This window comes from Oncorhynchus tshawytscha, linkage group LG16 (genome assembly GCF_018296145.1).
Source record: "Oncorhynchus tshawytscha isolate Ot180627B linkage group LG16, Otsh_v2.0, whole genome shotgun sequence".
NCBI lineage: Eukaryota > Metazoa > Chordata > Actinopteri > Salmoniformes > Salmonidae > Oncorhynchus > Oncorhynchus tshawytscha.
The window spans coordinates 89,215,595-89,235,426 of NC_056444.1; the positions used below are offsets into that span (position 1 = coordinate 89,215,595).

At 50.1% G+C, this 19,832-nt stretch overlaps 1 pseudogene; it reads left to right on the forward strand.

Annotated features, from left to right (window-relative positions):
- LOC112241848 overlaps nt 1-19,832 on the forward strand; it is a 121,616-nt pseudogene that overhangs the window by 43,929 nt on the left and 57,855 nt on the right.

Genomic DNA, 19,832 nt, shown 5'->3' on the forward strand with positions numbered 1-19,832 from the left:
TCTCTCACTCTGTCTCTCCTCCCTCTGTCCCTGTGTTCTCTCACTCTGTCTCTCCTCCCTCTGTCCCTGTGTTCTCTCACTCTGTCTCTCTCTCCCTCTGTCCCTGTGTTCTCTCACTCTGTCTCTCTCCCCTCTGTCCCTGTGTTCTCTCACTCTGTCTCTCTCTCCCTCTGTCCCTGTGTTCTCTCACTCTGTCTCTCTCTCCCTCTGTCCCTGTGTTCTCTCACTCTGTCTCTCCCTCCTCTGTCCCTGTGTTCTCTCACTCTGTCTCTCCCTCCCTCTGTCCCTGTGTTCTCTCACTCTGTCTCTCTCTCCCTCTGTCCCTGTGTTCTCTCACTCTGTCTCTCTCTCCCCTCTGTCCCTGTGTTCTCTCACTCTGTCTCTCTCTCCCTCTGTCCCTGTGTTCTCTCACTCTGTCTCTCCCTCCCTCTGTCCCTGTGTTCTCTCACTCTGTCTCTCCCTCCTCTGTCCCTGTGTTCTCTCACTCTGTCTCTCTCCCCTCTGTCCCTGTGTTCTCTCACTCTGTCTCTCTCCCTCTGTCCCTGTGTTCTCTCACTCTGTCTCTCCCTCCCTCTGTCCCTGTGTTCTCTCACTCTGTCTCTCTCTCCCTCTGTCCCTGTGTTCTCTCACTCTGTCTCTCCCCCTCTGTCCCTGTGTTCTCTCACTCTGTCTCTCCCTCCCTCTGTCCCTGTGTTCTCTCACTCTGTCTCTCTCTCCCCCTCTGTCCCTGTGTTCTCTCACTCTGTCTCTCCTCCCTCTGTCCCTGTGTTCTCTCACTCTGTCTCTCCCCCTCTGTCCCTGTGTTCTCTCACTCTGTCTCTCCCTCCCTCTGTCCCTGTGTTCTCTCATCTGTCTCTCCCTCCTCTGTCCCTGTGTTCTCTCACTCTGTCTCTCCCTCCCTGTCCCTGTGTTCTCTCACTCTGTCTCTCCTCCCTCTGTCCCTGTGTTCTCTCACTCTGTCTCTCCCTCTGTCCCTGTGTTCTCTCACTCTGTCTCTCCCCCTCTGTCCCTGTGTTCTCTCACTCTGTCTCTCTCTCCTCTGTCCCTGTGTTCTCTCACTCTGTCTCTCTCTCCTCTGTCCCTGTGTTCTCTCACTCTGTCTCTCTCTCCCTCCCTCTGTCCCTGTGTTCTCTCACTCTGTCTCTCCTCCCTCTGTCCCTGTGTTCTCTCTGTCTCTCTCTGTCTCTCTCTCTCCTCTCCTGTCCCTGTGTTCTCTCACTCTGTCTCTCCTCCCTCTGTCCCTGTGTTCTCTCACTCTCTCTCTCTCCTCTGTCCCTGTGTTCTCTCACTCTGTCTCTCCCTCCCTCTGTCCCTGTGTTCTCTCACTCTCTCTCTCCTCCCTCTGTCCTGTGTTCTCTCACTCTGTCTCTCCTCCCTCTGTCCCTGTGTTCTCTCACTCTGTCTCTCTCCCTCTGTCCCTGTGTTCTCTCACTCTGTCTCTCCCTCCCTCTGTCCCTGTGTTCTCTCACTCTGTCTCTCTCCCTCTGTCCCTGTGTTCTCTCACTCTGTCTCTCTCCCTCTGTCCCTGTGTTCTCTCACTCTGTCTCTCCTCCCTCTGTCCCTGTGTTCTCTCACTCTGTCTCTCCCTCCCTCTGTCCCTGTGTTCTGACTCTGTCTCTCTCTCCCTCTGTCCCTGTGTTCTCTCTCTGTCTCTCTCCCCTCTGTCCCTGTGTTCTCTCACTCTCTCTCTCCCTCTGTCCCTGTGTTCTCTCACTCTGTCTCTCCTCCCTCTGTCCCTGTGTTCTCTCTCTGTCTCTCCCCCTCTGTCCCTGTGTTCTCTCACTCTGTCTCTCCCTCTGTCCCTGTGTTCTCTCACTCTGTCTCTCTCTCCCTCTGTCCCTGTGTTCTCTCACTCTGTCTCTCCCTCCCTCTGTCCCTGTGTTCTCTCACTCTGTCTCTCCCTCCCTCTGTCCCTGTGTTCTCTCACTCTGTCTCTCCCTCCCTCTGTCCCTGTGTTCTCTCACTCTGTCTCTCCCTCCCTCTGTCCCTGTGTTCTCTCACTCTGTCTCTCCCTCCCTCTGTCCCTGTGTTCTCTCACTCTGTCTCTCCCTCCCTCTGTCCCTGTGTTCTCTCACTCTCTCTCTCTCTCCTCTGTCCCTGTGTTCTCTCACTCTGTCTCTCTCCCTCTGTCCCTGTGTTCTCTCACTCTGTCTCTCTCCCTCCCTCTGTCCCTGTGTTCTCTCACTCTGTCTCTCCCTCCCTCTGTCCCTGTGTTCTCTCACTCTGTCTCTCCCTCCCTCTGTCCCTGTGTTCTCTCACTCTGTCCTCTCCCTCTGTCCCTGTGTTCTCTCACTCTGTCCCCTCCCTCTGTCCCTGTGTTCTCTCACTCTGTCTCTCCCTCCCTCTGTCCCTGTGTTCTCTCACTCTGTCTCTCCCTCTGTCCCTGTGTTCTCTCACTCTGTCTCTCCCTCCCTCTGTCCCTGTGTTCTCTCACTCTGTCTCTCCCTCCCTCTGTCCCTGTGTTCTCTCACTCTGTCTCTCCCTCCCTCTGTCCCTGTGTTCTCTCACTCTGTCTCCCCTCCCTCTGTCCCTGTGTTCTCTCACTCTGTCTCTCCCTCCCTCTGTCCCTGTGTTCTCTCACTCTGTCTCTCCCTCTGTCCCTGTGTTCTCTCACTCTGTCTCTCCCTCCCTCTGTCCCTGTGTTCTCTCACTCTGTCTCTCCCTCCCTCTGTCCCTGTGTTCTCTCACTCTGTCTCTCCCTCTGTCCCTGTGTTCTCTCACTCTGTCTCTCCCTCCCTCTGTCCCTGTGTTCTCTCACCTCTTTCTCTCCCTCCCTCTGTCCCTGGTTCTCTCACTCTCTCTCTCCCTCTGTCCCTGTGTTCTCTCACTCTGTCTCTCCCTCCCTCTGTCCCTGTGTTCTCTCACTCTGTCTCTCTCTCCCTCTGTCCCTGTGTTCTCTCACTCTGTCTCTCCCTCCCTCTGTCCCTGTGTTCTCTCACTCTGTCTCTCTCCTCCCTCTGTCCCTGTGTTCTCTCACTCTGTCTCTCTCTCCCTCTCTGTCCCTGTGTTCTCTCACTCTGTCTCTCTCCCTCCCTCTGTCCCTGTGTTCTCTCACTCTGTCTCTCTCTCCCTCTGTCCCTGTGTTCTCTCACTCTGTCTCTCCCTCCCTCTGTCCCTGTGTTCTCTCACTCTGTCTCTCTCTCCCTCTGTCCCTGTGTTCTCTCACTCTGTCTCTCCCTCTGTCCCTGTGTTCTCTCTCTGTCTCTCCCTCCCTCTGTCCCTGTGTTCTCTCACTCTCTCTCTCCCTCTGTCCCTGTGTTCTCTCACTCTGTCTCTCTCTCCCTCTGTCCCTGTGTTCTCTCACTCTGTCTCTCTCTCCCTCTGTCCCTGTGTTCTCTCACTCTGTCTCTCTCTCCCTCTGTCCCTGTGTTCTCTCACTCTGTCTGTCTCTCTCCCTCTGTCCCTGTGTTCTCTCACTCTGTCTCTCTCTCCCTCTGTCCCTGTGTTCTCTCACTCTGTCTCTCCCTCCCTCTGTCCCTGTGTTCTCTCACTCTGTCTCTCTCTCCCTCTGTCCCTGTGTTCTCTCACTCTGTCTCTCTCTCCATCTGTCCCTGTGTTCTCTCACTCTGTCTCTCTCCCTCTGTCCCTGTGTTCTCTCACTCTGTCTCTCTCCCTCTCTGTCCCTGTGTTCTCTCACTCTGTCTCTCCCTCTGTCCCTGTGTTCTCTCACTGTCTCTCTCTCCCTCTGTCCCTGTGTTCTCTCACTCTGTCTCTCTCCCTCTGTCCCTGTGTTCTCTCACTCTCTCCCTCCCTCTGTCCCTGTGTTCTCTCACTCTGTTCCCTCTGTCCCTGTTCTCTCACTCTCCCTCCCTCTGTCCCTGTGTTCTCTCACTCTCTCTCTCCCTCTGTCCCTGTGTTCTTTCACTCTGTCTCTCCCTCCCTCTTTCCCTGTGTTCTCTCACTCTGTCTCTCTCTCCCTCTGTCCCTGTGTTCTCTCACTCTCTCTCTCCCTCTGTCCCTGTTCTCTCTCTCTGTCTCTCCCTCCCTCTGTCCCTGTGTTCTCTCACTCTGTCTCTCTCTCCCTCTGTCCCTGTTCTCTCTCTCTGTCTCTCTCTCCCTCTGTCCCTGTGTTCTCTCACTCTGTCTCTCTCTCCCTCTGTCCCTGTGTTCTCTCACTCTGTCTCTCTCTCCCTCTGTCCCTGTGTTCTCTCACTCTCTCTCTCCCTCTGTCCCTGTGTTCTCTCACTCTCTCCCTCCCTCTGTCCCTGTGTTCTCTCACTCTGTCTCTCTCCCTCTGTCCCTGTGTTCTCTCACTCTGTCTCTCTCCCTCTGTCCCTGTGTTCTCTCACTCTGTCTCTCCCTCCCTCTGTCCCTGTGTTCTCTCACTCTGTCTCTCTCTCCCTCTGTCCCTGTGTTCTCTCACTCTCTCTCTCCCTCCCTCTGTCCCTGTGTTCTCTCACTCTGTCTCCCTCTCCCTCTGTCCCTGTTCTCTCACTCTGTCTCTCTCTCTCCCTCTGTCCCTGGGTTCTCTCTCTGTCTCTCCCTCCCTCTGTCCCTGTGTTCTCTCACTCTGTCTCTCTCCCTCTGTCCCTGTGTTCTCTCACTCTGTCTCTCTCCCTCTGTCCCTGTGTTCTCTCACTCTGTCTCTCCCTCCCTCTGTCCCTGTGTTCTCTCACTCTGTCTCTCCCTCCCTCTGTCCCTGTGTTCTCTCACTCTGTCTCTCCCTCCCTCTGTCCCTGTGTTCTCTCACTCTGTCTCCTCCCTCTGTCCCTGTGTTCTCTCACTCTGTCTCTCCCTCCCTCTGTCCCTGTGTTCTCTCACTCTGTCTCTCCCTCCTCTGTCCCTGTGTTCTCTCACTCTGTCTCTCCCTCCCTCTGTCCCTGTGTTCTCTCACTCTGTCCCTCCCTCTGTCCCTGTGTTCTCTCACTCTGTCTCTCCCTCCCTCTGTCCCTGTGTTCTCTCACTCTGTCTCTCTCTCCCTCTGTCCCTGTGTTCTCTCACTCTGTCTCTCCCTCTGTCCCTGTGTTCTCTCACTCTCTCTCCCTCCCTCTGTCCCTGTGTTCTCTCACTCTCTCTCTCCCTCTGTCCCTGTGTTCTCTCACTCTGTCTCTCCCTCCCTCTGTCCCTGTGTTCTCTCACTCTCTCCCTCCCTCTGTCCCTGTGTTCTCTCACTCTGTCTCTCCCTCCCTCTGTCCCTGTGTTCTCTCACTCTGTCTCTCCCTCCCTCTGTCCCTGTGTTCTCTCACTCTGTCTCTCCCTCCCTCTGTCCCTGTGTTCTCTCACTCTGTCTCTCCCTCCCTCTGTCCCTGTGTTCTCTCACTCTGTCTCTCTCTCCCTCTGTCCCTGTGTTCTCTCACTCTGTCTCTCCCTCCCTCTGTCCCTGTGTTCTCTCACTCTGTCTCTCCCCTCTGTCCCTGTGTTCTCTCACTCTGTCTCTCCTCCCTCTGTCCCTGTGTTCTCTCACTCTCTCCCTCCCTCTGTCCCTGTGTTCTCTCACTCTCTCTCTCCCTCTGTCCCTGTGTTCTCTCACTCTGTCTCTCTCTCCCTCTGTCCCTGTGTTCTCTCACTCTCTCTCTCCCTCTGTCCCTGTGTTCTCTCACTCTCTCCCTCCCTCTGTCCCTGTGTTCTCTCACTCTGTCTCTCCCTCCCTCTGTCCCTGTGTTCTCTCACTCTGTCTCTCCCTCCCTCTGTCCCTGTGTTCTCTCACTCTGTCTCTCTCCCTCTGTCCCTGTGTTCTCTCACTCTCTCCCTCCCTCTGTCCCTGTGTTCTCTCACTCTCTCTCTCCCTCTGTCCCTGTGTTCTCTCACTCTGTCTCTCCCTCCCTCTGTCCCTGTGTTCTCTCTCTCTGTCTCTCCTCTCCCTCTGTCCCTGTGTTCTCTCACTCTGTCTCTCCCTCCCTCTGTCCCTGTGTTCTCTCACTCTGTCTCTCCCTCTCTGTCCCTGTGTTCTCTCACTCTGTCTCTCCCTCTGTCCCTGTGTTCTCTCACTCTGTCTCTCCTCCCTCTGTCCCTGTGTTCTCTCCTCTCTCCTCTCTCCCTCTGTCCCTGTGTTCTCTCACTCTGTCTCTCCCTCCCTCTGTCCCTGTGTTCTCTCACTCTGTCTCTCCCTCCCTCTGTCCCTGTGTTCTCTCACTCTCTCTCTCCCTCTGTCCCTGTGTTCTCTCACTCTCTCCCTCCCTCTGTCCCTGTGTTCTCTCACTCTGTCTCTCCCTCCCTCTGTCCCTGTGTTCTCTCACTCTCTCTCTCCTCCCTCTGTCCCTGTGTTCTCTCACTCTGTCTCTCCCTCCCTCTGTCCCTGTGTTCTCTCACTCTGTCTCTCCCTCCCTCTGTCCCTGTGTTCTCTCACTCTGTCCCTCCCTCTGTCCCTGTGTTCTCTCACTCTGTCTCTCTCCCTCTGTCCCTGTGTTCTCTCACTCTGTCTCTCCCTCCCTCTGTCCCTGTGTTCTCTCACTCTGTCTCTCCTCTCTGTCCCTGTGTTCTCTCTCTCTGTCTCTCTCTCCCTCTGTCCCTGTGTTCTCTCACTCTGTCTCTCTCTCCCTCTGTCCCTGTGTTCTCTCACTCTGTCTCTCCCTCCCTCTGTCCCTGTGTTCTCTCACTCTGTCTCTCTCCCCTCTGTCCCTGTGTTCTCTCACTCTCTCTCTCCCTCTGTCCCTGTGTTCTCTCACTCTGTCTCTCTCCCCTCTGTCCCTGTGTTCTCTCACTCTGTCTCTCTCTCCTCTGTCCCTGTGTTCTCTCACTCTGTCTCCCTCCCTCTGTCCCTGTGTTCTCTCACTCTGTCTCTCTCTCCCTCTGTCCCTGTGTTCTCTCACTGTCTCTCTCCCTCTGTCCTGTGTTCTCTCACTCTGTCTCTCTCCCTCTGTCCCTGTGTTCTCTCACTCTGTCTCTCTCCCTCTGTCCCTGTGTTCTCTCACTCTGTCTCTCTCTCCCTCTGTCCCTGTGTTCTCTCACTCTGTCTCTCTCTCCCTCTGTCCCTGTGTTCTCTCACTCTGTCTCTCTCTCCCTCTGTCCCTGTGTTCTCTCACTCTGTCTCTCTCTCCCTCTGTCCCTGTGTTCTCTCACTCTGTCTCTCTCTCCCTCTGTCCCTGTGTTCTCTCACTCTGTCTCTCTCTCCCTCTGTCCCTGTGTTCTCTCACTCTGTCTCTCTCCCTCTGTCCCTGTGTTCTCTCACTCTGTCTCTCTCTCCCTCTGTCCCTGTGTTCTCTCACTCTGTCTCTCTCTCCCCTCTGTCCCTGTGTTCTCTCACTCTGTCTCTCTCTCTCCCTCTGTCCTGTGTTCTCTCACTCTCTCTCTCCCTCTGTCCCTGTGTTCTCTCACTCTGTCTCTCTCCCTCTGTCCCTGTGTTCTCTCACTCTCTCTCTCCCCTCTGTCCTGTGTTCTCTCACTCTGTCTCTCTCTCCCTCTGTCCCTGTGTTCTCTCACTCTGTCTCTCCCTCCCTCTGTCCCTGTGTTCTCTCACTCTGTCTCTCCTCCCTCTGTCCCTGTGTTCTCTCACTCTGTCTCTCCCTCCCTCTGTCCCTGTGTTCTCTCACTCTGTCTCTCTCTCCCTCTGTCCCTGTGTTCTCTCACTCTGTCTCTCCCTCCCTCTGTCCCTGTGTTCTCTCACTCTGTCTCTCTCTCCCTCTGTCCCTGTGTTCTCTCACTCTGTCTCTCTCCTCTGTCCCTGTGTTCTCTCTCTGTCTCTCCCTCCCTCTGTCCCTGTGTTCTCTCACTCTGTCTCTCTCCCCTCTGTCCCTGTGTTCTCTCACTCTCTGTCTCTCTCTCCCTCTCCCCCTCTGTCCCTGTGTTCTCTCACTCTGTCTCTCCCTCCCTCTGTCCCTGTGTTCTCTCACTCTGTCTCTCTCTCCCTCTGTCCCTGTGTTCTCTCACTCTGTCTCTCCCTCCCTCTGTCCCTGTGTTCTCTCACTCTGTCTCTCCTCCCTCTGTCCCTGTGTTCTCTCTCTCTGTCTCTCCCCCTCTGTCCCTGTGTTCTCTCACTCTGTCTCTCCTCCCTCTGTCCCTGTGTTCTCTCTGTCTCTGTCTCTCTCTCCCCCTCTGTCCCTGTGTTCTCTCACTCTGTCTCTCTCTCCCTCTGTCCCTGTGTTCTCTCACTCTGTCTCTCCCTCCCTCTGTCCCTGTGTTCTCTCACTCTGTCTCTCTCTCCCTCTGTCCCTGTGTTCTCTCACTCTGTCTCTCTCCCTCTGTCCCTGTGTTCTCTCACTCTGTCTCTCTCTCCCTCTGTCCCTGTGTTCTCTCACTCTGTCTCTCCTCCCTCTGTCCCTGTGTTCTCTCACTCTGTCTCTCTCTCCCTCTGTCCCTGTGTTCTCTCACTCTGTCTCTCTCTCCCTCTGTCCCTGTGTTCTCTCTCTCTGTCTCTCTCTCCCTCTGTCCCTGTGTTCTCTCTGTCTCTCTCCCTCCCTCTGTCCCTGTGTTCTCTCACTCTGTCTCTCCCTCCCTCTGTCCCTGTGTTCTCTCTCTCTGTCTCTCCTCCCTCTGTCCCTGTGTTCTCTCACTCTGTCTCTCTCTCCCTCTGTCCCTGTGTTCTCTCTCTCTGTCTCTCTCTCTGTCCTCTGTCCCTGTGTTCTCTCACTCTGTCTCTCCCTCCCTCTGTCCCTGTGTTCTCTCACTCTGTCTCTCTCTCCCTCTGTCCCTGTGTTCTCTCCTCTCTCTCCCTCCCTCTGTCCCTGTGTTCTCTCACTCTGTCTCTCCTCCCTCTGTCCCTGTGTTCTCTCTCTCTGTCTCTCCCTCCCTCTGTCCCTGTGTTCTCTCACTCTGTCTCTCTCCCTCTGTCCCTGTGTTCTCTCACTCTGTCTCTCTCTCCCTCTGTCCCTGTGTTCTCTCACTCTGTCTCTCTCCCTCCCTCTGTCCCTGTGTTCTCTCACTCTGTCTCTCTCCCTCTGTCCCTGTGTTCTCTCACTCTGTCTCTCTCTCCCTCTGTCCCTGTGTTCTCTCCTCTGTCCCTGTTCTCTCTCTCTGTCTCTCTCTCCCTCTGTCCCTGTGTTCTCTCACTCTGTCTCTGTCTGTGTTCTCTCCTCCCTGTCTCTCTCCCTCTGTCCCTGTTCTCTCTCTCTGTCTCTCCCTCCCTCTGTCCCTGTGTTCTCTCACTCTGTCTCTCTCCCTCTGTCCCTGTGTTCTCTCACTCTGTCTCTCCTCCCTCTGTCCCTGTGTTCTCTCCACTCTGTCTCTCTCTCCCTCTGTCCCTGTGTTCTCTCACTCTCTCTCTCTCTCTGTCCCTGTGTTCTCTCACTCTGTCTCTCCCTCCCTCTGTCCCTGTGTTCTCTCACTCTGTCTCTCCCTCCCTCTGTCCCTGTGTTCTCTCACTCTGTCTCTCTCTCCCTCTGTCCCTGTGTTCTCTCACTCTGTCTCTCTCTCCCTCTGTCCCTGTTCTCTCTCTCTGTCTCTCTCTCCCTCTGTCCCTGTGTTCTCTCACTCTCTCTCTCCCTCTGTCCCTGTGTTCTCTCACTCTGTCTCTCTCTCCCTCTGTCCCTGTGTTCTCTCACTCTGTCTCTCTCTCCCTCTGTCCCTGTTCTCTCTCTCTGTCTCTCCCTCCCTCTGTCCCTGTGTTCTCTCTCTCTGTCTCTCCCTCTGTCCCTGTGTTCTCTCTCTCTGTCTCTCTCTCCCTCCCTCTGTCCCTGTGTTCTCTCTCTCTGTCTCTCTCTCTGTCTCTCCCTCTGTCCCTGTGTTCTCTCTCTCTGTCTCTCTCTCCCTCCCTCTGTCCCTGTGTTCTCTCTCTCTGTCTCTCTCTCCCTCCCTCTGTCCCTGTGTTCTCTCTCTGTCTCTCCTCTGTCCCTGTGTTCTCTCTCTCTCTCCTCTCCTCTGTCCCTGTGTTCTCTCTCTCTGTCTCTCTCTCTCTCCCTCTGTCCCTGTGTTCTCTCACTCTGTCTCTCTCTCTCCCTCTGTCCCTGTGTTCTCTCTCTCTGTCTCTCTCTCTCCCTCCCTCCCTGTCCCTGTGTTCTCTCACTCTGTCTCTCTCTCCCTCTGTCCCTGTGTTCTCTCTCTCTGTCTCTCCCTCCCTCTGTCCCTGTGTTCTCTCTCTGTCTCTCTCCCTCTGTCCCTGTTTCTCTCACTCTGTCTCTCTCTCCCTCTGTCCCTGTTTCTCTCACTCTGTCTCTCCCTCCCTCTGTCCCTGTGTTCTCTCACTCTCTGTCTCTCTCCCCTCTGTCCCTGTGTTCTCTCACTCTGTCTCTCCCTCCCTCTGTCCCTGTGTTCTCTCTCACTCTGTCTCTCTCTCCCTCTGTCCCTGTGTTCTCTCACTCTGTCTCTCCCTCCCTCTGTCCCTGTGTTCTCTCACTCTGTCTCTCTCTCCCTCTGTCCCTGTGTTCTCTCACTCTCTCTCTCCCTCTGTCCCTGTGTTCTCTCACTCTGTCTCTCTCTCCCTCTGTCCCTGTGTTCTCTCACTCTCTCTCTCTCCCTCTGTCCCTGTGTTCTCTCACTCTGTCTCTCTCTCCCTCTGTCCCTGTGTTCTCTCACTCTGTCTCTCTCTCCCTCTGTCCCTGTGTTCTCTCACTCTGTCTCTCTCCCTCTGTCCCTGTGTTCTCTCACTCTGTCTCTCCCTCCCTCTGTCCCTGTGTTCTCTCACTCTGTCTCTCCCTCCCTCTGTCCCTGTGTTCTCTCACTCTGTCTCTCTCTCCCTCTGTCCCTGTGTTCTCTCTCCCTCTGTCCCTGTGTTCTCTCACTCTGTCTCTCCTCCCTCTGTCCCTGTGTTCTCTCTCTCTGTCTCTCCCTCCCTCTGTCCCTGTGTTCTCTCACTCTGTCTCTCTCTCCCTCTGTCCCTGTGTTCTCTCACTCTGTCTCTCTCTCCCTCTGTCCCTGTGTTCTCTCACTCTGTCTCTCTCTCCCTCTGTCCCTGTGTTCTCTCACTCTGTCTCTCTCTCCCTCTGTCCCTGTGTTCTCTCACTCTCTCCCCTCCCTCTGTCCCTGTGTTCTCTCACTCTGTCTCTCTCTCCCTCTGTCCCTGTGTTCTCTCACTCTGTCTCTCTCTCCCTCTGTCCCTGTGTTCTCTCACTCTGTCTCTCTCTCCCTCTGTCCCTGTGTTCTCTCCCTCTGTCTCTCTCTCTCCTCTGTCCCTGTGTTCTCTCTCTCTCTCTCTCCCTCTGTCCCTGTGTTCTCTCACTCTGTCTCTCTCCCTCTGTCCCTGTGTTCTCTCTCTCTGTCTCTCTCTCCCTCTGTCCCTGTGTTCTCTCACTCTGTCTCTCTCTCCCTCTGTCCCTGTGTTCTCTCACTCTGTCTCTCTCTCCCTCTGTCCCTGTGTTCTCTCACTCTGTCTCTCTCTCCCTCTGTCCCTGTGTTCTCTCACTCTGTCTCTCTCCCTCTGTCCCTGTGTTCTCTCTCTCTCTCCTCTCTGTCCCTGTGTTCTCTCACTCTGTCTCTCTCCTCCCTCTGTCCCTGTGTTCTCTCTCTCTGTCTCTCTCCCTCTGTCCCTGTGTTCTCTCACTCTGTCTCTCCCCCTCTGTCCCTGTGTTCTCTCACTCTGTCTCTCCCTCCCTCTGTCCCTGTGTTCTCTCACTCTGTCTCTCCTCTCTGTCTGTCCTGTGTTCTTCTCTCACTCTGTCTCTCCTCCCTCTGTCCCTGTGTTCTCTCACTCTGTCTCTCTCTCCCTCTGTCCCTGTGTTCTCTCACTCTGTCTCTCCTCCCTCTGTCCCTGTGTTCTCTCACTCTGTCTCTCTCTCCCTCTCTGTCCCTGTGTTCTCTCACTCTGTCTCTCTCTCCCTCTGTCCCTGTGTTCTCTCTCTCTGTCTCTCTCCCTCTGTCTGTCTCTCCTCCCTCTGTCCCTGTGTTCTCTCACTCTGTCTCTCTCCCTCTGTCCCTGTGTTCTCTCACTCTGTCTCTCTCCCCCTCTGTCCCTGTGTTCTCTCACTCTGTCTCTCCTCCCTCTGTCCCTGTGTTCTCTCACTCTGTCTCTCTCTCCCTCTGTCCCTGTGTTCTCTCACTCTGTCTCTCTCCCTCTGTCCCTGTGTTCTCTCACTCTGTCTCTCTCTCCCTCTGTCCCTGTGTTCTCTCACTCTGTCTCTCCTCCCTCTGTCCCTGTGTTCTCTCACTCTGTCTCTCTCTCCTCTGTCCCTGTGTTCTCTCACTCTGTCTCTCTCTCCCTCTGTCCCTGTGTTCTCTCACTCTGTCTCTCTCTCCCTCTGTCCCTGTGTTCTCTCACTCTGTCTCTCTCTCCCTCTGTCCCTGTGTTCTCTCACTCTGTCTCTCTCTCCCTCTGTCCCTGTGTTCTCTCACTCTGTCTCTCTCCCTCTGTCCCTGTGTTCTCTCACTCTGTCTCTCTCCCTCTGTCCCTGTGTTCTCTCACTCTGTCTCTCCCTCCCTCTGTCCCTGTGTTCTCTCACTCTGTCTCTCTCTCTCCTCTGTCCCCTGTCCCTGTTTCTCTCTCTGTCTCTCCCTCCCTCTGTCCCTGTGTTCTCTCACTCTGTCTCTCTCTCCCTCTGTCCCTGTGTTCTCTCACTCTGTCTCTCCTCCCTCTGTCCCTGTGTTCTCTCACTCTGTCTCTCTCTCCCTCTGTCCCTGTGTTCTCTCACTCTGTCTCTCTCTCCCTCTGTCCCTGTGTTCTCTCTCTGTCTCTCCCTCCCTCTGTCCCTGTGTTCTCTCACTCTGTCTCTCTCCCTCTGTCCCTGTGTTCTCTCCTCTGTCTCTCTCTCCCTCTGTCCCTGTGTTCTCTCACTCTGTCTCTCTCTCCCTCTGTCCCTGTGTTCTCTCACTCTGTCTCTCTCCCCTCTGTCCCTGTGTTCTCTCTCCTCTGTCCCTGTGTCTCTCCCTCTGTCCCTCCCTCTGTCCCTGTGTCTCTCTCTGTCTCTCTCTCCCTCTGTCCCTGTGTTCTCTCTCTGTCTCTCTCTCCCTCTGTCCCTGTGTTCTCTCACTCTCTCTCTCCCTCCTCTGTCCCTGTGTTCTCTCTCTCTGTCTCTCCTCCCTCTGTCCTCTCCCTCTGTCCCTGTGTTCTCTCTCTGTCTCTCTCTCCCTCTGTCCCTGTGTTCTCTCACTCTGTCTCTCCCTCCCTCTGTCCCTGTGTTCTCTCACTCTGTCTTTCTCTCTCCCTCTGTCCCTGTGTTCTCTCTCTCTGTCTCTCTCTCCCTCTGTCCCTGTGTTCTCTCTCTCTGTCTCTCCCTCCCTCTGTCCCTGTGTTCTCTCACTCTGTCTCTCTCTCCCTCTGTCCCTGTGTTCTCTCTCTCTGTCTCTCTCTCCCTCTGTCCCTGTGTTCTCTCACTCTGTCTCTCCCTCCCTCTGTCCCTGTGTTCTCTCACTCTGTCTCTCTCTCCCTCTGTCCCTGTGTTCTCTCACTCTCTCTCTCCCTCTGTCCCTGTGTTCTCTCACTCTGTCTCTCCCTCCCTCTGTCCCTGTGTTCTCTCACTCTGTCTTTCTCTCATGTCTTTCTGCCCTCCACCCCTACAGTACCAGTCTGGACCTGTATGCCAACGTGATGCACTGCCAGTCTCTGCCAGGCGTTCGGACTCGTCACAGGAACATCGACATCATCATCATCAGAGAAAACACTGAGGGAGAATACAGCAGTCTGGAGCACGAGGTGTGTGTGTACGGTGTGTGTGTGGACGTGTTTAACTATACTTGTGGGGACCAGTAAATTGCACCCATGGTGCTCAGAATAAATCACATGTTGATGATGGTAATTCATCTTAACAGCATAGAGATTTGCCTGTAAAGTTGTTACAATAGAATGATGTTCTTAAACATGACAAAGCTGAAAAGCAAAACATTGCCCGTTGCGTCTTCATCCCTGATTTAAAACATTGTAATTGAAAAAACAAAAACTTTCAGGCTCGAAGACCAAGTCTCCTACACAGTAATACAACACAACTTTAAAATATAATATTTGTATAAGATCATTTGTGAACGACCTGTCCTATAGGCTATTTGTATGAACATTTGAATGAATAAATAACAAAACACAGCTGTTTTCAAGTCGAATCTAGGCCTCTAATTTAGTTTCACGAAGGCATGAACATTTTAAATAATAAATTAAACATGACTGTCTACAAACACAATAATTAGCCTGTAATTTAAATAGAAACACCACGCAGCATGTGGATTCACAAGGTATTCATACTGCTTGACTTGGGGATTTACAGTGGATTCACAAGGTATTCATACTGCTTGACTTGGGGATTTACAGTGGATTCACAAAGTATTCATACTGCTTGACTTGGGGATTTACAGTGGATTCACAAGGTATTCATACCGCTTGACTTGGGGATTTACAGTGGATTCACAAGGTATTCATACTGCTTGACTTGGGGATTTACAGTGGATTCACAAAGTATTCATACTGCTTGACTTGGGGATTTACAGTGGATTCACAAGGTATTCATACCGCTTGACTTGGGGATTTACAGTGCCTTCACAAGGTATTCATACCCCTGGACTTGGGGATTTACAGTGGATTCACAAGGTATTCATACCCCTTGACTTGGGGATTTACAGTGCCTTCACAAGGTATTCATACCCCTGGACTTGGGGATTTACAGTGCCTTCACAAGGTATTCATACTGCTTGACTTGGGGATTTACAGTACCTTCACAAGGTATTCATACCCCTTGACTTGGGGATTTACAGTGCCTTCACAAAGTATTCATACTGCTTGACTTGGGGATTTACAGTGCCTTCACAAGGTATTCATACTGCTTGACTTGGGGATTTACAGTACCTTCACAAGGTATTCATACCCCTGGACTTTTTCCACATTTTGTTGTTACAGCCTGAATTCAAAATGTATTAAAAACACATTTTTTCACCCATCTAAACACAATACCCCAATATGGCAAAGTGAAAACATGTTTTTAGAAATGTATGCAAATGTATTGAAAATGAACAGAAAAATATCTAATTTACATACGTATTCACACCCCAGACCCCATACATGTTAGAATCATCTTTGGCAGGGATTACACCTGTGAGTCTTTCTGGGTCAGTCTCTAAGAGCTTTCCACACCTGCATTGAGCAGCTCTGTTAAACATTTTCATGTTTTTCCATAGATAGTAATAGTTTTAAAACTTCTTGGTGACAAGGGGGCAGTATTTTCACATCAGGATGAAATGCCCAAATTCACCTGCCTGCTACTCATCCCCAGAACATAAGATATGCATTATTTGTAGATTTTGATAGAAAACACTCTGAAGTTTCTAAAACTGTTTGAATCATGTCTGTGAGTATAATAGAACTTGTGTAGCAGGTGAAACCCTGAGGACAAACCATTTTGTTTTGGAGGTCACTCTCTTTTCAAGGGCTTTTCATTGGGAATCCTGATTTCTAAGGGACCTTCTTGCAGTTCCTATCGCTTCCACTGGATGTCAACAGTCTTTAGAAATTGGTTGAGGTTTTTCCTTTGTGTAATGAAGAAGTAGCCCTGTTCAAAACGAGGGTCACTTCAAGTGTACTGTTAGAGGTGCGTGACCAGAAAGGTAGCGTCAGTTTGTTTCCTTTCTATATTGTACACAGATCATCCCGTCTTCAATTTTATCGATGATTTCCTTGAACAAATACCTAAAGTTGTATTACAAAAGTAGTTTGAAATGTTTTGGCAAAGTTTACAGGTAACTTTTGAGAGATTTTTAGTCACAATGCGCAAGTTGGAACCGGTGTTTTTCTGGATCAAACGTGGCAATTAAATGGACATTGTGGATATATATCGACGGAATTAATCGAACAAAAGGACCATTTGTGATGTTTATGGGACAACAACAGAAGAAGCTCGTCAAAGGTAAGACAGTAATATTATATTTTTATTTCTGCGTATTGTGTCGTGCCTGCAGGATATGCTTTCTCTCTTTGTTTACAGAGGTGCTATCCTCAGATAATAGCATTGTTTGCTTTTGCCGAAAAGCCTTTTTGAAATCTGACATGTTGGCTGGATTCACAACACGTGTAGTTTAATTTGGTATCTTACGTGTGATTTCATGAAAGTTTGATTTTTGTAGTAATTTATTTGAATTTGGCGCTCTGCATTTTCTCTGGCTTTTGGCCAACACATCCCAGAGAGTTAAAACTGTAACTCACCCAACTCAGGAACATTCACTTCTTGGTAAGGAACTCCAGTGTAGATTTGGCCTTGTGTTTTAGGTTATTGTCCTGCTGAAAGGTGAATTCATCTCCCAGTGTCTGGTGAAAAGCAGACTGGTCCAGGTTTTCCCTTTGCCTGTGCTTTGCTCAAATGTAATTTATTTGCATCCTAAAAAACTACCTTTTATTTATTATTGTTTTAAATGTTTTATTTATTTCACCTTTATTTAACCAGGTAGGCTAGTTGAGAACACCTTTAACCAGGTAGGCCAGTTGAGAACACCTTTATTTAACCAGGTAGGCTAGTTGAGAACACCTTTATTTAACCAGGTGGGCTAGTTGAGAACACATTTATTTAACCAGGTAGGCTAGTTGAGAACACCTTTATTTAACCAGGTGGGCTAGTTGAGAACACCTTTATTTAACCAGGTAGGCCAGTTGAGAACACCTTTATTTAACCAGGTAGGCCAGTTGAGAACACCTTTATTTAACCAGGTAGGCTAGTTGAGAACACCTTTATTTAACCAGGTAGGCTAGTTGAGAACACCTTTATTTAACCAGGTAGGCTAGTTGAGAAGACCTTTATTTAACCAGGTGGGCTAGTTGAGAACACCTTTATTTAACCAGGTGGGCTAGTTGAGAACACCTTTATTTAACCAGGTAGGCTAGTTGAGAACACCTTTAACCAGGTAGGCTAGTTGAGAACACCTTTATTTAACCAGGTGGGCTAGTTGAGAACACATTTATTTAACCAGGTAGGCTAGTTGAGAACACCTTTATTTAACCAGGTAGGCCAGTTGAGAACACCTTTATTTAACCAGGTAGGCCAGTTGAGAACACCTTTATTTAACCAGGTGGGCTAGTTGAGAACCTTTATTTAACCAGGTAGGCTAGTTGAGAACACCTTTATTTAACCAGGTAGGCTAGTTGAGAACACCTTTATTTAACCAGGTAGGCTAGTTGAGAACACCTTTATTTAACCAGGTAGGCTAGTTGAGAACACCTTTATTTAACCAGGTAGGCTAGTTGAGAACACCTTTATTTAACCAGGTAGGCCAGTTGAGAACACCTTTATTTAACCAGGTAGGCTAGTTGAGAACACCTTTATTTAACCAGGTAGGCTAGTTGAGAACACCTTTATTTAACCAGGTAGGCTAGTTGAGAACACCTTTATTTAACCAGGTAGGCTAGTTGAGAACACCTTTATTTAACCAGGTAGGCCAGTTGAGAACACCTTTATTTAACCAGGTAGGCTAGTTGAGAAGACCTTTATTTAACCAGGTGGGCTAGTTGAGAACCTTTATTTAACCAGGTGGGCTAGTTGAGAACACCTTTATTTAACCAGGTAGGCTAGTTGAGAACACCTTTATTTAACCAGGTAGGCTAGTTGAGAACACCTTTATTTAACCAGGTAGGCTAGTTGAGAACACCTTTATTTAACCAGGTGGGCTAGTTGAGAACACCTTTATTTAACCAGGTGGGCTAGTTGAGAACACCTTTATTTAACCAGGTAGGCTAGTTGAGAACACCTTTATTTAACCAGGAAGGCTAGTTGAGAACACCTTTATTTAACCAGGTAGGCCTGTTGAGAACACCTTTATTTAACCAGGTAGGCTAGTTGAGAAGACCTTTATTTAACCAGGTGGGCTAGTTGAGAACCTTTATTTAACCAGGTGGGCTAGTTGAGAACACCTTTATTTAACCAGGTAGGCTAGTTGAGAACACCTTTAACCAGGTAGGCTAGTTGAGAACACCTTTATTTAACCAGGTAGGCTAGTTGAGAACACCTTTATTTAACCAGGTAGGCTAGTTGAGAACACCTTTATTTAACCAGGTAGGCTAGTAGAGAACACCTTTATTTAACCAGGTAGGCTCGTTGAGAACACCTTTATTTAACCAGGTAGGCCAGTTGAGAACACCTTTATTTAACCAGGTGGGCTAGTTGAGAACACCTTTATTTAACCAGGTGGGCTAGTTGAGAACACCTTTATTTAACCAGGTAGGCCAGTTGAGAACACTTTTATTTAACCAGGTGGGCTAGTTGAGAACACCTTTATTTAACCAGGTAGGCCAGTTGAGAACACCTTTATTTAACCAGGTAGGCTAGTTGAGAACACCTTTATTTAACCAGGTGGGCTAGTTGAGAACACCTTTATTTAACCAGGTAGGCTAGTTGAGAACACCTTTATTTAACCAGGTGGGCTAGTTGAGAACACCTTTATTTAACCAGGTAGGCTAGTTGAGAACACCTTTATTTAACCAGGTAGGCTAGTTGAGAAGACCTTTATTTAACCAGGTGGGCTAGTTGAGAACACCTTTATTTAACCAGGTGGGCTAGTTGAGAACACCTTTATTTAACCAGGTAGTCTAGTTGAGAACACCTTTATTTAACCAGGTAGGCTAGTTGAGAACACCTTTATTTAACCAGGTGGGCTAGTTGAGAACACCTTTATTTAACCAGGTAGGCTAGTTGAGAACACCTTTATTTAACCAGGTGGGCTAGTTGAGAACACCTTTATTTAACCAGGTAGGCCAGTTGAGAACACCTTTATTTAACCAGGTAGGCTAGTTGAGAACACCTTTATTTAACCAGGTAGGCTAGTTGAGAACACCTTTATTTAACCAGGTAGGCCAGTTGAGAACACCTTTATTTAACCAGGTAGGCCAGTTGAGAACACCTTTATTTAACCAGGTGGGCTAGTTGAGAACCCTTTATTTAACCAGGTAGGCTAGTTGAGAACACCTTTATTTAACCAGGTAGGCTAGTTGAGAACACCTTTATTTAACCAGGTAGGCTAGTTGAGAACACCTTTATTTAACCAGGTAGGCTAGTTGAGAACACCTTTATTTAACCAGGTAGGCTAGTTGAGAACACCTTTATTTAACCAGGTAGGCTAGTTGAGAACACCTTTATTTAACCAGGTAGGCCAGTTGAGAACACCTTTATTTAACCAGGTAGGCTAGTTGAGAACACCTTTATTTAACCAGGTAGGCTAGTTGAGAACACCTTTATTTAACCAGGTAGGCTAGTTGAGAACACCTTTATTTAACCAGGTAGGCCAGTTGAGAACACCTTTATTTAACCAGGTAGGCTAGTTGAGAAGACCTTTATTTAACCAGGTGGGCTAGTTGAGAACACCTTTATTTAACCAGGTGGGCTAGTTGAGAACACCTTTATTTAACCAGGTAGGCTAGTTGAGAACACCTTTATTTAACCAGGTAGGCTAGTTGAGAACACCTTTATTTAACCAGGTAGGCTAGTTGAGAACACCTTTATTTAACCAGGTGGGCTAGTTGAGAACACCTTTATTTAACCAGGTGGGCTAGTTGAGAACACCTTTATTTAACCAGGTAGGCTAGTTGAGAACACCTTTATTTAACCAGGTAGGCTAGTTGAGAACACCTTTATTTAACCAGGTAGGCCTGTTGAGAACACCTTTATTTAACCAGGTAGGCCTGTTGAGAACACCTTTATTTAACCAGGTAGGCCAGTTGAGAACACCTTTATTTAACCAGGTAGGCCAGTTGAGAACACCTTTATTTAACCAGGTAGGCTAGTTGAGAACACCTTTATTTAAACAGGTAGGCTAGTTGAGAACACCTTTATTTAACCAGGTGGGCTAGTTGAGAACACCTTTATTTAACCAGGTAGGCTAGTTGAGAACACCTTTATTTAACCAGGTGGGCTAGTTGAGAACACCTTTATTTAACCAGGTAGGCCAGTTGAGAACACCTTTATTTAACCAGGTAGGCTAGTTGAGAACACCTTTATTTAACCAGGTGGGCTAGTTGAGAACACCTTTATTTAACCAGGTAGGCCAGTTGAGAACACTTTTATTTAACCAGGTGGGCTAGTTGAGAACACCTTTATTTAACCAGGTAGGCCAGTTGAGAACACCTTTATTTA